Source organism: Halichoerus grypus, chromosome 4 (genome assembly GCF_964656455.1).
Source record: "Halichoerus grypus chromosome 4, mHalGry1.hap1.1, whole genome shotgun sequence".
Lineage (NCBI taxonomy): Eukaryota > Metazoa > Chordata > Mammalia > Carnivora > Phocidae > Halichoerus > Halichoerus grypus.
The window spans coordinates 192494312-192510258 of record NC_135715.1 but is presented as its reverse complement, the minus strand read 5'-3'; positions in this window follow the sequence as shown (position 1 = coordinate 192510258).

Here is a 15947-nt window from a genome sequence, read left to right as displayed (position 1 = left end):
GACGGTCTGGCTGACCTGCCACTGAGTCCCTCTCCAGAGCTCCTGACTTCTGGAAAGCCCACAGCGTGTCCACGGCCAGGGCTCTGGGGGTAAGGCCCGTGCCCAGGGCCGGCTCTGTGCTCCCTGGAGCAGCAACCACAAGAGCCCCGGCTGGTGGCACGCTCGCTCCCCGTTCAGGCCTCCCAGCATGCCATCACGGCCGGTCTGAGCTCCACTGGGAGGTCAGTGAGCATGGAGCTGGAAGAGGTTCTCACAGTGGGCCCCCAACAGCTGGATCCAGCTGCTGCAGCCTCCACTGCCCCGCCCTTCCTCCCTGACCTCTGAGCCCCCCGTGCTGCAGCCACAGCGAGAAGCCCCCTGCCCACACACTTCAGTGCGCAGGCGGGGGGACCCTCCCGCCGCCCCCCGCCTGGCTGCCTGCCGCTCGAGCTTCTCCAAGTGCACGCGTCCACTCTGAACGCTCGGGGCAGGGATGACGCCGGCCGTACCTCTGTGTCCCCAGGGGCTGGCCGCAACAGAGGACCTACTGAACACGGTCAGGCCCATCTTCCCGCACACCCGCCTCCTACTCCTTGTGACGAAATGGCGCCCTGGTGCCGTCGCCGTGGTGTTTGGTTCAAGGCAATATCTGGGGCCACCATTCGAGCCGGGGCTGGAGGCGTAAGGCGCTGACCTCAGGCACAAAAGGGAGGGGGCATCAACCTCAGCATTCAAGTCAAATGCGATTTTAATGCAATATTTCAGAAGACCAAATGCAAAGCATTCATGATAAATAAAATGTCAAAAGTTTTAACAAAACAGGATTTAGCCAGAGCAGCATGCCAAGCCTCACGGCGGCCGACACAACAGACAGGCCAGGGGCACAGACCCTGCCTTCCTTAGGAGTGCCCGGGGCAGTTGAGAAAGGGGGTGGTTGGTGCGGCAATGCACCCCAGATGCCTCTGCAAGGGAAGGTGCCGGTCAGGGGAGCGTCCAGGTCCAGGCGCGGGGCTGAGCCCCAGGACCAGCTCCAGGGGTCCGCGGACGCTCATTGTGCTTGGCTGAGTTAGCCCAGACCCCCCGCACCCCGGGGCAGGAGGAAGGGGGTTCAACTCTGCATTCCGGCACTGGCCGCGTATTGCCACGGACCCCTCCTGCTGAAAACACCACTCCGGGCAAAGCCGACTCACAAGAGCCTTGGCTAGGGCTCCTGCACTCTCCACCCGACCCTCAGGCTTCTCGCTGCCACATAACCAGAAAGCCTAAGCAGCAGGGACATGACATCTCACGAGTGGGGGCTCAGATGCTTCAGGGTAAGTAAGACCGAGGGAATTCGAGGGAACCGGGAGGCCCAGAGTGCGGACTTGTGATGGGAGGAGCCCGTGGGGAGCGACACTGGAGGGGCCCGGGAGCCGGGGTACTGCTACCGGACGCCAGGACAGATGGATGGATGGACGGACGCCAGGCCGGAGGCCTCTCCTGCGGTGGGGGAAGCTTTAGTCTGCAGGAGAATGCGTGTCTGTGGTTTGAAGCCACCCCAAGAGTGGCAATTTGTTAGGGCAGCCCCAGGAAACTAACACACCCAGAGTAAAATGTCAACACTTTTCCCAAGACCGGGGGAAAATGTTATAAAAATAGCAAGAAGGTGTTAAAAGAGGAGAGTAATCATTTTTGTTCCGATTGCTTCCTTGAACATCAGCACTGCTGGAGGGCTTCGTAGATGCGGTGGGGGGTGGTGATGGCCCCGCTTCCCCCTCCCACATGCACCCCTCGCGGACGTCCCGACCCCCACCGCAGCCCCGGATGGCACACAAGCGCTGGGGTCTGAAATTGTCCCCGACGAAACGCGTCAAGGTGGCGACTGGGACCCTGGACCCACAGGTGGACCCGCAAGAGGGCAAACACGGTTCTCCAGCCCATTCCTGTTTTGTGACTTTCTTGGTGAAACACATGAGATCTTTGCAAGTGAAAAGAGGCAGCGGCTGTTACTTTAAAATGAAAAAGCAAAATTTAACAATGCCGGCCAGCAGGCCTTCTCGGCTTTACCGCCGTACTGAAGCTGCCAGAGGGACTGGGAAGGCCAACTTTGTTTGCTTTCCCATCACCCAGATTCCGGGCGAAGTATTTCGTTAAATACCCGCTCTCTCCCTGCTGCCTTCCCCTCCCAGTCATGTTGCTGACCTTAATAATGTCCAATTTATAGCCAACAGAAGTGTCACGTTCCTGCGAACATCATCGAACAATGAAGATGCTGGAATGTGACGGGCTCCCCCGTCCCAGAGCCACGGAGCCACGGAGCCACAGACCCGGTCCCGCACGTGTCTGTGCCTCCCTGCCCCTGCGCCCGCAGCACCTGCCGGAGACATTGAGGGCTTCACCTGCTGAGCCGCCGGCCCGAGCTCGGTGACGCAGAACCGACCCTGCGGGCCTCGTGGAGCCTTCTTGCCGCGCCAGGTTCCACGGACGTGCTCCGAAATGAGCAGCAGTGTCCACCGGACGGCGTGCCTGTAGGGCCCTGGACACCGGGACCACGTGTGGAGAGCGCCGGGCTCAGGCGTGGCCGCAGTGATGGGTGCTGCTGGGGCAGCAGGGCGGCAGGATGGGGAGGGGCCCTGCCGACTCCCTGGGGCCAGCGGTGGGACGGGCGACACTGCCCAGGCGCGCGGGCTGCCAAGGGGCCCGGCGGAGGCCGCAGCCGCTGCTGCGCACGCACACTTGTCAGGCAGAAAGTCTACCACCGAGACACTCGCGGCCTCCCGCCGAAGGCAGCCCTGCGCTCAGGCACGGAGCGGGCGTGCTGGGCACGGGGCATCTCCGCGCGTCCGGGGTCCAATCTGGGTGAGGAAAGCATGTGGGATACGCTGGCGTACGACGGGAGGGCCGTGTGAGCTCCGTGAACGTGGGTGTGGAAGCCGTCGCCCCCCCAGCCCGGGCAGTGTGCTCCGGGCGTCCCAGGGCCAGGCCTACCGGCTCTGCCTTCCCCGTGCACACCGAGCTCTGCCCGTGGCACCTGCCCGTCCCCCGCAGCCCTGGGAGCCCTCGTCTGGGAGGACCAAGCCCTTGGCGGCTTCTGAGGCCCGTTGACCGATGGACGTGAAGACGCTGCCAGAGGGTGCGGAGGGCGGCCACACGGCGGACTCAGCGGGCTCCAGAGCAGGAGCGGTGCTTGCGCTGTGGGGTTCGGGCGGACCACAGGCTGATGGAAACCCGGGAGGGACCGGCTTGCCAACCGAGGGACGCTTTAAGAGCAGCTCCGTCTAGAGATGAAGATGGCGTCTATGAACAAGAGAGGGGCTCCTGGTGCGTGGGGGAGACATCCAAGGGGCGAGCCGCCCTGCCCTGGCTTTGCGTCAGTGCACGGAGGAGACGGAAGGGCCTTCCTGGGGCCCGCCCCACAGAACGACCCCGGGGGGCCACACTTCCCGCCATAGCTACGGCCCACGGGCTCCTCCCCGCCGCCCGGCCCAGGGCCCAGAACAGCTGCTCGGCAGCGGCCCTGCGTGACACCGTCTCCCCTGCGGGGAGAACACGCAGGACCAAGGGATGGCATTGGACTGGCCCTTGTCTTCGTCCCCTGCAGCCATGCTGGTGTCTTGTTGCATCACGCGACGCTGGGTGTGGTGGGTCTGCAAGGCTTGGTTCCTGGGCGGGTTGCATTACCCCAGGAGGGGTAGCTGCCGCCCGCTTACTTCAGGGTTCTTCAGCCAAGACACCAAGGGGCCAGGAGAGAGTGCCTCTGCGACAGGCGTGGTCCTGGAGGGCGCTCCCCACCGGCGCAGAAATGTCCACAGGGGAGCCCGCCTCCAGGGAGCCCCCTCCAGGGAGCCCACCGGTGACAGCTGGTTCCGCCTGCGTCCCTCATCTCTGGGTGAGGAAAGCATGTGGGATACGGCTGGTGTACGATGGGAGGACAGTGTGAGCTCCGTGAACGAGGGTGTGGAAGCTTTGTGGGGGAACGGTCAGCTGGCGCTGGGCTCACTCCCTGCCCCTGCGTCCCTCCAGGGAGATTACAGAAATTCGTCCCCTTTTAACCTTGTGACAACCAACAGTTACACCATGAGCAGTCCGCACATGGTGTTTAGTCCTTTGCCCTGGATTATGGCGGTCACGGCCTGATCTCACCCCAGACGGTTCTGTCCCCTTGTACGGAACCTGGACTGGATCGCCCGACAGAAGAACCAAGCAGCACCCGGAGATCTTGGAGGATAGGAGGTTTATTTAACACGGGCGGGCTCAGAGGAGAGTGGTCTCCAAAGGTCTGAGCCCTGAGCACAAACAAAGGCGGCAATTTATACACTTCTACTTCTGCATACTGGGCACCTTTGGCACGTGCGGGAAGTGGGGCAGGGAGAGGAACCCGGAAGAGCCCCAGGGCAAGGACGGGGACTCTCCCGCTGGATCGGTTGGCCATCTTAGGACACAGATTTCCCTTATCGCCCTGACCTCCTCCCACATCCACCGTCTCCTTTCCCATCACCAAGGCGTGAATTGTCTACATCCTGCTCTGTAACCAGGCTTCAGTCTTGTGTCTTGTAGATATAGATTATCCTAATTTGGAAATAAGTGAAATGTCCACATGGGGAATTTGGTCAGTATTAGTCACAGAAGAACCAGGGGATGCCAAGTCTCCTGGGTTTTCCCGGACTTTCAAATCTGTTATGTTTTTTTCCATGTTCAGCCCTGTTACGTGTTGCTGACCCCGGGTTTCAGGTGCTCCCGGCTGTGGGATGTGTAGTCCGCGCCCCTGTTCCAGAGCCCACTTCCGGGGCACCCGTGCCGTGCGCGAGCCTCCCTGGGTCCTGCGCAGCCCTCCTTGGGGAGGCGCCAGGCCTTCTGCCTGATCCTCTCCTGGTTTCCTGCTCTTTTCACCCAAGTTCTCGTGTAAGATTCCAGGAAGGCATGCGGCCATTCTGGCGGGTCTTTATTTTCCCCACCCTTCATGGGCAGTGTTGAAGGACGGGTCTTTGGGGTGTTGGGAGGGGTCCACGCACTCCTGGCTGGAGCCTTCCTGGGCGCTTCTCGGCCCTGCTTTCCCCTGTGAGTCTCCAGGCTGGGGTCTCCTGCCCACTGTCCCTGAGATCTCAGGTCTGAGAAGGTCTCTCCCCTCGTCTCTGTCTTGTTTAAAACCCCTCCCACAGCTCCAACAGCCGACCTGTCTTTACCTGGGAGTCCTGCTCTCTTTGCCCTTTGGGAGAACCTGCCGAGTGAGCACGTAGCCGCCCACCTCACTGATGTGGAACCTGGGGCTCTGAGAACCTAAACGGCCTGCTTGTATTTACATACCTAAAAATAATCCAGGTAACAGGCTCACAAGTATGTATCTAAAAATCGGAGGCTGCGATCTGGCCCCACTGCTCTGTTCTCTGTCCCGCCATACCCCCGAGACAAGGGTCTGCCATGCTGCAAGGCCACCCATCTGATTCAAACCACAAACGGACCCCTCCCTGGCGGGGGTCCTCGCTAACGACAGCTCTCCAGGCGCATGGAGGCAGAGGCCCTACCGGGTTTCCGAGGACGCGCTAGGGGGACACAGCGTCCTTGCTCCTTTCTTGTCCCTTGCCGCCGTTTGCCGGTCTTCCCACCTGGTGGTGCCCAGGCCGCAGGCGGATGTTTGCCGCCCCTGGGTGTGTGGGGTCCCAAGGACACAGGCCTTGGAGGCAGCGAGTGCCCGGCGGGACCCTGGACACAGAGCCCGTGGCAGCGGTCCTGACCCCGAGTCATCCCGGATTTCACGGTGGCGTCAGGACGGGGCTGCACCGGCAGCTGCCATTTCGGGTGTGACCGGCTGTGACCTCGCCACGTGGCACCTGCTCTCACGCACACATTCATCGCACAGCGGGGCGCACACGCCCTCCCCTGTGCAGGTGACACTCTCTCCGCCACTCCTGTGCGGCCCGCTGGCCTCCCCACAGGCCCCCGCGTTAGCCCCGTGGCCGCGCCTCAGGGCGGCCTCCCGAGCAGGCGTGCGTGTGCCGGTGCGAATACACGTGTGCACTTGGCCTCCCGGGGGCTTCTTTCACGTCGTGATGCCTTTGGAGCTTTTCCCGTTGAACTGTTCCTTATCGGTGGGCATTTGGGCTGTACCCATTTTCTTTTTTCTTTCTCACAATTACCGTGCTTCCTTCAGCATATGGGAGAGTCGGCCTGCCGGAGGGATTCTTAGGTGTGGAATTTCTGGGGTAAACCCTCATACCTCCACCCCAGTCCTCACTCACAACATAAACACCCATTCAAATAGTAAATCTGCCACATTAAGGATATCAGTGGCCAATATCTGGCTTTAGGGACCAGCACCGCCATCCCCTCGGATCCCACCACCGGGCGCTCTCGAAGGGCGCATCTGCACATTGGGGTGGTGGCTGAAGATGGGGACGGGTCACTGTGGCTTTGAGACAGTGTGTCCCGGAAAGGGCTCCACCGAGTGGGGCTCTGTAAGGTCTCCTGCTCGTGGGACTCCACCCCACGGCGACTCCCCCAGCAGCCCACCGCCAGGATGACTTGGATAATGAGCTGCTGGGGCCAGGGCTTTGCAAAGCTGGGGGCTCATGGGGCTGGGTGGCCGCCGCAGGGAGGGGATAGGCACGTCTCCAGGAATCCAGACAGCCCAGCAGGAGAGAAAACTCTTGTGGGGAAAGCAAGTGGGTCTGTGCAAGCCCACACATCTTTCTGGAGCTGGAGAAAGGCGCCTTCCATGTCCTCACTGAGTCAGAGGGGGTTTCCACTTACCCACATGACCCAGAGACCTAGGGGACCAGGGACGCTGACTCAGGGTGGCAGAAGGGCTGCTGAGCCCATCCTTGCCCTCCCTCCACAACGGTGAGGTGCACCTCCACCCGTCCTCCATGTCGGAAGGACGCAGAGAGTGGGGGTCCCAGGACACAGACTGAGCACCATGTAGCCAGGCAGGGAGATGCCCGGGGCCACAGTGGAGAGAGTCCTCACTTGTTGTGAGCAGGGCATTCAAAGGATGCAGAGAATGCTCAGGGTTGTGAAATTTAACCCCATGCATGCCAAACCAGTCCTCAGCATGCAGAGAAGCTCCTCCCGCCCTGTGCCGCCCTCCGCCCCGCGCTCTGCTAGGCACACTCCAGATGCTCTCCCTCCCCGGTCCCCGTGCTGTGCGTCCTCAGCTCAGCTCAGTTGCTGGGTGCTGTTGGGATCCCCCCGCCCTGCGTTCAAGACCGCCTGGAGCTGCGGCACCTGCTTGGCTCTCCCAGGGATCGGTGTTGGCTGCCGCCAGTTAACCAGCGCCTGAAGCAGTCCTTCCATAGCTCACATCCAGGGCTACAGTTCTTAGTGAGTAACTCTGTACCACTTACCATTTAAATATTTTTAAGGCATATTTAATACATGGTCACATTTGCTCTTTACAACCAGCAAGCATATTCATGATTCAGGTGATATATCATTTTACAAGTGAGGAAAAATGCTCCGATGTTAGTGAGTTTTAAAAAAATGTCTTTGACAATACCCTTTTATTTAATAACAGCCATACTGAGATATAATTCATTCCATAAAAATGCACTGTTTTGAAGTATACGATTCACCAGTGTTGTGTGACCAGGCGGTGGGCTGCTGGGGGAGTCGCCGTGGGGTGGAGTCCCACGAGCAGGAGACCTTACAGAGCCCCACTCGGTGGAGCCCTTTCCGGGACACACTGTCTCAAAGCCACAGTGACCCGTCCCCATCTAATGTGGTCTAATGGGTCCTAGAGCATTTCCCCATGCCCCCACAAGGAGCCTTGTCCTTATCAGCAGTCTCTCCTCATGCCCTCCTGCAGCTCTAATGCACTTTCTGTCCCTGTAGATTTACTTATTCTGGATATTTCTCATAAACGGAGTCTATGATATGTGGTCTTTCGTGTCTGGCTCCTTTCACGTACCGTAAAGTTTCTAAGGTTTTTTATCCATGTTGTAGTGTGTATCAGAACTTCAAGCCTTTTTATGATCAAATAATCTTCAGCTGAATGAATGTACTGCATTTTGTTTATTCACCCACCGATGGGCATTCCTGTTTGCACCCTTTGGCCCTTATGGATAAGGCGGCCATGAGAATCTGTGCACAGCTCCCGTGCTCCCGACATGTTTTCATTCCTCATGGATGCACACCGAGGAGTGGAATCCCTGAGACCCAGGGCCACTTTCATTTCACAGTTTGAGCAACTGCTGAACTGTTTTCCAAAGTGGCTGACCAGTTTTCCAATCCCACCAGCTAGGTCTGAGGGCTCCAATTTTCACATCCTTATCAACACTTGTTATTTTAATTTTTTTTTTTTTAAAGAAAATGTTAGCCCTGCTAGTGGATATGAAGTGCATCTCCTTGTGGTTTTGATTTGTGTTTCTCTAATGACTTATGATGTTGAGCACCTTTTCACGTGCTTGTTGGCCTTTTGTACGTCTTCTTTGGAGAAACGTTTATTCAGATCCTTTGCCCATGTTTTAACTGGGTATCTTGTCTCTTGATTGTTGAGTGGCAAGAATTCTTCCTATATTCTGGATATAAGTCCCTTATCAGATGTATGATATGCAAATATCTTCTCCCATTTTGAGAGTCTTCATTTTCTTCATGTGCTGCACAAAAGTTTTCAATTGTGATGGCATCCAATTTATCTATTCTTCCCCTTTGTTGTTTGTGCTTTTGATATCATAGTTAAGGATACATTTCCTAAACTAAAATCATGAAAAGTTACCCTGATGTTTTCTTTTAACGTTTATAGCTTTAGCTCATGCATTTAGGTCTATGATCCACATTTTGAGTTAATTTTTGTGTGTTCTATTAATGGTCCTACTTTGTTCTTTGGCATGTGAATATCCAGATGTCCCAGAGTCTATTTGTTGAAAGTCACACACTTAAGGATTTAGTTCCAGATTTTCAATTATATTCCATTTATTTATGTATATTTTTACACTGGTATCACAGTGTCTTGATTATTATCACTTTGTAACTTTTGAAATTGGAAAGTGTGAGTCCTCTTTGTTCTTCTTTTTCAAAATTATTTTGGCTATTATTAGTTGCTTGCGTTTCTATATGAATTTCAGGATCAGCTTGTCAATTAAAAAAAATCTAGCTGGGATTTTGATAGAGATCGAGTTGAATCCGTGCATCATTTTGAGGAGTACCACCATTTCAAGTCCATGAACATGTGATGTCTTTCCATTATTTAGGTCTTCTTTAGTTTTTTTACAACGATGTTGTGGTTTTCAGAGTACAAGTCTTGTGTTTCCTTTGTTAAAATATATTCCTAAGTATGTAATTATTTTTGATGCAATTAAAAATGGAATTTTAAAAATTCACTTTGGACTGGTTATTGATAAGTTATGGAAACACAACTGGTTTCTTATGTTAACTTTGTGTCCTGTAACCTGTTGAACTTGTTTATGAGCATTTGGGGAATGCTGAAGTGAATGGATGATGAATTCTGACAAATGCTTTTCCGTGTTTATCAAGGTGATCTTGATTTCCCTCTTTTATCTGTTAATTTGTACACAAACACATGAATGTCTATATAATATCTATATAATACACCATGTGTGTATATACATCTAAAAGATATACATACATACATATATATTCATCTCCATTTTTCTATGTCTTTTTAGGCAATTTTATTAGATGTATACAAATTTGAATTTCCTTTTTCTCCTTTCTTGCTATGTCTTGGGTTAATTTTCTTTCCATTTCCCCCACCTTTTAATTTGTTCTACTTTTTTAAAAACAATTTCTCCCAATGTTGATATTGAAATCTGATATAAATCAGTGCTTTTTATTCTTAGTCAATGTAAGGACCTTCAAAGTTTAATTCGACTTATTCTCATCTCAGCTTGTTTGCTATTGTTTAGACACATTTATCCATATGTATCTTTTTATACTTCACATGACATTACTATTTTTGTTTCTTGCAGGTGATTTTAATTTTGATTTATTTGCATATTTTATTTTTCATTGCAATTTCTTTCTTTCTGCATTTCTGAGCATTAATGTCCCTTAGAATTTCCTTCAGTCTGCGACTAGAGCACTGAAATCTATCAGTTTTTTTCTGAAATGTCTTTTCTCATTTTCGTTTTCAAAGGATGTGTTTTGCTCTGTGGAATTATCGGTGAGCAGTTTTTTGGTTTTATTTTTCTCCCCAGTGCACTGGGGAGTCACATCACTGTGGCATTGTCTTCGGGCTCCCGCTGGTTCTGTTGGGAACCGACTGTCAGTCCTGTTGGTGCTCTGAAGGTAATCTCTATTCTCTGGTGAGTTTAAGCCTTTGTCTTTTCTTTACAGTGGTTTTGGTGTGGTGTGTGCCTAGGTGTATTTTCTTTTGTATTTATCATGCTTTGTGGTACTTCCTGGTTCTGTTTAAACTCTTTCAGCGATTTGAAAAATTCTTGGCCTTTCTCCCCAAACATTGCTTTCACACATTCTCCCCTTGTCCTTTTTCAGGGGTTCTAAATTCATGCATATTAAACCCTCCTCCATACCCTCTTTTTCTCTTATACTTTTAAAAAATGTCCCCTCCTCAATCCAAGTATTTTCTGTCACCCCCCCCCCCCCCCGGCTCACTAATCCTCTTTGTGTCTCACTGCCTATTAAAACCCATCTAGTTATTCCTTTTCATTCAGTGCAGATTTCAGTTCTAGAATTTCCATTTGATTCTTCTAAAATACATCCCAGTTCTTTGGTGAAAGTGCCCATCTTATCATCTATTTTCTTGAATTTGTTAATCACAGTTATTTTAAATTTTGTCAAATCCAGTATCAAGACTCTCGTTTGTACTGTTTGTATTTTTCCGCTGGTTTGCTGTCAAATGATCTTCTCTTTTGATGTGCCTGGTGATTTCAAATTAAATGCTGGACACCGTGTTTTAAAAATTGATATATTTAATTGAAATTCTGGATGGTTTTAACTTTTTACAGACAGGTTTGCTTTCAGCGAGGCAAGCGTTTGAGTTTATTTCTGGTAGATTATCCTAATCTGGTCTGGATTGTTGACTGGGGTGGGCTTTCCTCTTTGAAAGGGCTGATCTATTTCTCTGTGGTGTACTCATACTTCTGAAGGGTCCTTGCTGATGCCCTGGATTGCTTACATCTCTCTGCCCTGCTGTCCTTTTCGTGGGGATGGATAGCAACTTTGGTCCTTCTGGTCCCATCCAATTACTGGAAGCTCTGCTTAGATTCTCTGGCTCTGTTTGGGTGTCCTGGGCAACAGAGGCACTGAAAATTGGGGACATCTTTCTGAACGTCCCTTTCCTCTGGAATGTTGATCCCTAGCTCCTCGCTGGCCTGGTAATTCTCTCCAATTCCTTCACACCATTGATTTTCTGCATGTTGTCCAGATTTTCTAGTTGTTTTCAGCAGAATGGTTAGTCTCAGAAAAATAGCCTGCCCTCCCTGGAAGTGGAAAATCAGTTCTTACTTGAATACAGTTGAGTGTAGTAATCATTTCCTTTGTGGTTTGTGCTTTTCAGTTGTTTGGTTTTATCAGGAAAGTCTTTGCTATCCCTAAATCATAAAAATATTCTCCAATTTGTTTTTTCTAAAACGTTGTTTCCAGAAACATTTATAGCTTTTCCTTTCATATTTGTCTTTAGCTCATCTAAAATTGATTCTTAGTGCAGTGTTGGGAGGGGATTACAGTGACTCGAAAGCATAAAGATTCAGGAGGAGAACGAGCTGCAGAATCTATTTTCTGCCGAAGTCCTTCCAGTCAGGCTGGTAGGCTCCCGCTGTTCGGTAATTCTTTTGTTTTAAAAACGCTGATTCACTAGAGTACACTTATGTTGATGAGCACTGAGTAACGTATGGAAGTGTTGAATCACTATACCATACACCTGAAACTAGTAGACCACCGCATGCCAACTACGCTGGAATTAAAGTGAAAAAAATCACAGTGATGACCAACCACTTTCATCAAACATCCATGATACACCTTAGGCATTTTGCAAAGTACTAGTCCTAATGCTTTAGGCGAGTGTCACCATGAAGTAGGTACCCTTGTTAATTATTTAGCCATTTTACTTTGAGAGTGGTCTTCTTGCTTTAGGCTCCGACCACTTCCCTACGGTAGGTCTGCAAATGTCCCCAGCTTCCAGGAGGCTGGGTGGGGTCCCTATAAATGAAAAATCTTAAATGATGGCCTCTGATGAAGTTGCATTCAGATTAAAAAAAACAACACAAGGCTGACTCTCAGACACCTGCCTCTCTGGATTTAAGTAGGGTTTTTCTTCCTGGCTCACATGACAAGACAATCCACAGAGCCCTTGTCACTCGTGCTGAGACCTGTCTCGTTGGAAGGTGTCTTTCAGTCCCTGGCCTGGCTGGTTTGTCACACCTAACCCGGAGGAGCGGGCGGCTCCGAGTCCTGCAGGGGTGCGGGGGAGGAGCACAGAGCTCTGGCAGTGCTGGCCCGAGACGGGGTCCTCTGGAGGATAGGCCTGGGTGGAGGAGGGTCAGCTATGGGGATGCAGAAGAGAGAACTGTTTTAACCCAACCCTGATGCTGGGAATGAGAAGGCTGTTTGTAGGCGGCTGTGGGAACTGGACCCAGGCCCAGGGAAAGTGGGGGGCCTGCTGAGCAGTCAGGACCCGGGGGCCTGAGTACACCAGAGCATTGTCCAGAAGGCCAGGGGTCTTCTCCGTGCTGAGAAGGACCTGGGGGCTTGGGAAGGGGCCTCCTTGCACCACATTCATTATCCTGGGACCAGTGTGGCCCCACAGTTCTGGACCACAGCCAGGGACGGTCTGGGCAGAGTGGTGTTGGTGGACAGGGTGGGCAGCAGGCTGAGCCATTCCAGGTCCTAGGACAGGGCTGCCCTGGGCATAGTCGGGGGGGACCCTTCTCCAGGTCACCCTATAGTGCTGAGGCCTCCACCTTCAGGCAGAGAGCACCAACAACGAGTCTAGAACTTTCTCATCACCTGCATGAGGGCTATTGAAATCTGATGACTGGACTTCCCACAGTAGGCCACCCCCTTTCCCCCCACGTGGATATGAGCCCCATGGGAAGGGGGCCCACAGGGCAGGCAGGCCGTCATAGCTAACATGTTGATGCTCGATGAAGGACGTGGCCTAAGCTTATAGCCAGAATCAGGCTCCCGATTCTTTCTTCCCCCAACCCCCACTGGCCAAAATAGGAGCCTTGTTATGGGCAGAATGGGGTCTTGGAGAGCAGAGAGCCCAAGGCTGCTGCACAAACCCACCAGCATCAGAGTCCCTGAGGGCCTGGAGTCAGGGGCCTAAGAAGGAGGCCTCCTTCCTGAAGCTACACAGCTCCCGGTTCTTTCGTCCAGCAGAGCCGTCCCTGCTCTGCTCTCGGGGAGTGGACGAGGGCGTGTGGGGTGGGGCATGCGGGGCAGGGGCGGGCGGGAAGGGCAGAGACTCACTTCCTGATGCCACCAGCAGATCTAAGGTTGTAACAAAGGAGGCAGCTCAGGAGGGGCGATCAATCCCTCTTGTAGCAGGTTGGACAGTGTACCCCAAATTCATGTCCACCCAGAACCTCAGAATGTGACCTTATTTGGAAATGGAGTCTTGGCAGAGGTAATTAGTTCAGTTAGGATAAGGTCACTGGGGGTGGGCCCTAATCCAACCACTGGTGTCTTTATAACACGGGGAGGAGATGGGGTGACGCCCCCACAAGCCGAGGAACACCAGGGGTTGTCACTGGCCACCAGAAGCTGGGAGGCCCTGGAGGGGATTCTCCCTCATGGCCTCAGATGGAAGCAGGCTTGCGGACACCTGATCTCTGACTTCCCGCCCCTGAACTGTGAGAGATCTAAGTTCTGCTGTTTGAAGCCCCTCAGTGTGTGGTATTTTGTTACGGCTGACCCTCACCCGCCCCCGTGTGCCCCCAGAAGAGGGTCAGGGCCTTCTGCAGCTCACCCAGAACTCCCCAGGTCAGCGGGGGAAGAGTGGCCTTGGGCTGATTAAGGGTCAGTGAGGTTGGGATGCCATGACAAGGTGAGAGCTCGGGGCCAGGTGCACTCAGCCTCTGTCCAGTGAGACCAGGTCAGGGAGGGTCAGGTCAGCGCGGATCAGGTCAGCGAGGGTTAGGTCAGTGCGGGTCAGGTCAGGGAGGGCCAGGTCAGGGAGGGTCAGGTCAGGGAGGGTCAGGTCAGGGAGGGCCAGGTCAGGGAGGGTCAGGTCAGAGAGGGCCAGGTCAGGGAGGGCCAGGTCAGGGAGGGTCAGGTCAGGGAGGGTCAGGTCAGGGAGGGCCAGGTCAGGGAGGGTCAGGTCAGGGAGGGCCAGGTCAGGGAGGGTCAGGTCAGGGAGGGCCAGGTCAGGGAGGGTCAGGTCAGGGAGGGCCAGGTCAGCGAAGGCCAGGTCAGGGAGGGTCAGGTCAGGGAGGGCCAGGTCAGGGAGGGCCAGGTCAGGGAGGGTCAGGTCAGGGAGGGTCAGGTCAGGGAGGGCCAGGTCAGGGAGGGTCAGGTCAGGGAGGGCCAGGTCAGGGAGGGCCAGGTCAGGGAGGGCCAGGTCAGCGAAGGCCAGGTCAGGGAGGGTCAGGTCAGGGAGGGCCAGGTCAGGGAGGGCCAGGTCAGGGAGGGTCAGGTCAGGGAGGGCCAGGTCAGGGAGGGTCAGGTCAGGGAGGGCCAGGTCAGGGAGGGTCAGGTCAGGGAGGGCCAGGTCAGGGAGGGTCAGGTCAGGGAGGGCCAGGTCAGGGAGGGCCAGGTCAGGGAGGGCCAGGTCAGGGAGGGCAGGTCAGGGAGGGCCAGGTCAGGGAGGGCCAGGTCAGGGAGGGTCAGGTCAGGGAGGGTCAGGTCAGGGAGGGCCAGGTCAGGGAGGGTCAGGCCAGGGAGGGCCAGGTCAACGAGGATCAGGTCAGCGAGGGCCAGGTCAGTGAGGGTCAGGTCAGGGATGGCAGGTTAGAGAGGGTGAGGCCAGGGAGGGTGAGGCCAGTGAGTGCAGGCCAGGGAGGGCAGGCCAGTGAGGGCAGGCCAGGGAGGGCAGGCCAGGGAGGGCAGGTCAGGGAGGTTCAGGTCAGGGAGGATCTGGTCAGCAAGGACAGGCCAGTGAGGGAAGGTCAGGGAGAGAAGGTCAGGGAGGGCCAGGCCAGTGCTGACAGGGCTGACCACAGGCTGGGTTGCCACCTTCTCAATCAAGAACACTGGCCCGTACTCTCCAGAGGTAACTGCAAATGAGATCATCATCAGAAACCTCCAGAGAGAAGGGGAGACACTGTTTTGAAATGCTGGGTCCCCGGGCGCCTGGGTGACTCAGTCGGTTAAGTGTTTGCCTTCGGCTCAGGTCATGATCCCAGAGTCCTGGGATCGAGCCCCACATTGGGCTCCTTGCTCAGTGGGAGCCTGCTTTTCCTCCTCCCTCTACCTGCCACTCCCCCTGCTCAAATAAATAAGTAAAATCTTAAAAAAAAAAAAAAAAGAAATGCTGGGGCCTTTGACGGAGAAGGGAGGGAGAGGACAGGACTGGGGCCTCATCCGTGGTAGCAGGTGACCCAGGGCCATTCTGAGATCGTCAGGCCAGGCATTAACTGAGGGGTGGGTTGTACTAAAGGGCAACCTCCCACAAACAAACTAAAACTACCCAAATACAAGGTTGAAGGAACCATCAAAATGGTCGTGGTACCTCTGGGTAGTAGGATTTGATTTTTTTCTGGGACTTCTGCGTATTTTATGCAATAATGATGGTGCGGTGGTCCTGACGAGAGGGGATGAGCAATGAAGGGCGCGGGTCACAGGTGCCCACAGTTACAGGGGAAGACCGTGCGCTGGCGGCGCTCGGGGTGGGGATGGCTTCCCGCCTGCTGCCAGACGTGACCGAGCAGCCCGTGAGCAAGACGCAGGTATTTGAGGGCTTGGAGGTTGGTGATTCATGGTTTTAGGTCAGCAGTTCCCAGCACAGTGCTCAGCTGACTGCAGCTCGCGTCAGGGCCTCTCATGTGTGCAAATTTGTGTCATGTGCACGGCATTAGAAAGGACCGTCGGGGATCCGTGTAAATATTTGTTAATTTATGAAAAATGAACTGTAA